Source organism: Plodia interpunctella, chromosome 6, assembly GCF_027563975.2.
Source record: "Plodia interpunctella isolate USDA-ARS_2022_Savannah chromosome 6, ilPloInte3.2, whole genome shotgun sequence".
Lineage (NCBI taxonomy): Eukaryota > Metazoa > Arthropoda > Insecta > Lepidoptera > Pyralidae > Plodia > Plodia interpunctella.
The window spans coordinates 7,254,994-7,256,694 of NC_071299.1; positions in this window are offsets into that span (position 1 = coordinate 7,254,994).

Below are 1,701 nucleotides of genomic sequence, written 5' to 3' on the forward strand. Positions count from 1 at the left end.
GATGGTATCAGCTAAGTAGACGCGCGTGCACGCACGGGGTGTCAGGCGACACAAAACATGATAAACTACCGTTGGCTGCGAGCGGTTTCTTGGCCTGGCCTTTTATGATCGCTTCTAGCTTTTGCTTTCAAAAGACTATATTTTTCTTTTTTCACATTAAACGTGTTTTTGTAGAATAAAGTATCTAAACAATTTTTACCGAATAGATTCAGCTTACTATTTATTATCTTTTAATTTGTAATCGCATTCGCATTAACTTCGCAGAACATCCAGTTCTCATAATGTTCCCAAGTGAAAAAATTTCTCAGAATGTCTCTTTCAATATTGTTATCTACTTCCCTCCTTGTTCTATTTATGTTTATCAATATTCATAAAATTTTCGAGTATTCTTAAAATTTCATTATTTCTAATTTTATTATACTTATTTAATCTCATAATAATTTAATATGAAATAATAATAATTTAACATTTAGAAAATTCATCACAGCAAACATGCAAGACGGTAAAAATGAATATTCATGTGAAACGTAGATTCGTGTCACACCACGAGACGCTTCGTCCTACCATTACAAAGTATTAAAAGGAGCCGGATGTTCTAGGAAACAAAGGGTAAGCCCCGCTACACAAAGTACTTGATACTTCTGTGGATTGCAGTCTTCACGGATGACACTTTAGTTGAAACGAAATCTCTTTGCGGATGTTAGTGTATCCGCGTGTATCCTTTAAGTACCCGTTTATTCGTATTGTATTGTCTTGTTATTGTGCAGAATAATAGTGGTTTGTGTTAGCTATTGGGATAATATTTCTTTTGAAGTATATTATATTATTTTGACAATATTCAAAATTCATCTTTATAGAAACAGAGACTCCCATGACCTGCGTTGACCAAAATAAATTCGGATCGTAAACCATCTCATTCGCACTACGTTTACATAGTACCTACCTACGTAAACGTAGTACGAAGTTTACTAAATAGCCTCTGCCTAAAAATAAATGTATGCCATTTCCGTATCGCAAGCACCGCAGCAAACATTATCACCATACGTACCTTAAAAAGAAAAGCGGGCAACGCACCAGTCTTTGAAGTAGCTCGGTGACGTGTAAAACGCACTTGTGTTTGTGCCGATACCATCTTTAATCTTCGCACCTTTTCGTGTGGTCCGCGCTAGCCAAGCGGTTTATAAATAGGGAAGAGAGGAACGCTTTGTGCGCTGAAATGAGACAGATATAATCTTGGAAGTGATCAGAGCGTGCGGCAAGCCGCGATGTCAAGGCCGGAGATCTATTGCGCTTTTCATTATAATAAAGACCTTTATTCAGAAATATATGCAAATTACAAATAAATGATGCGAAAGGCTTTGTTAACATAAATATCCTCTGTTCCTTCTAATTACATATGCAACTAGTTTGACATGACATTTGTTATTGAATAATACACTTCAATCAGAACTATTTCTGTCAACATTTTGTAAATTTCCATGCAAAGTTAGCAGTACGGAGAACATAGGCTACCTTTCCTTATCGAATCGAAGTAATATTATACTATATAATGTTACTTCAGAAACGACATCTTCAAAAGATTTTCTTCAGGTATTTTTCAGAGTTATTTACTCTGAACAAATAACTAAGCTACATTCCAGCAAGACATTCCAGCAATATTTAATTTGAAAAATTCAGAGGATATAGAATTAAACAAACAGC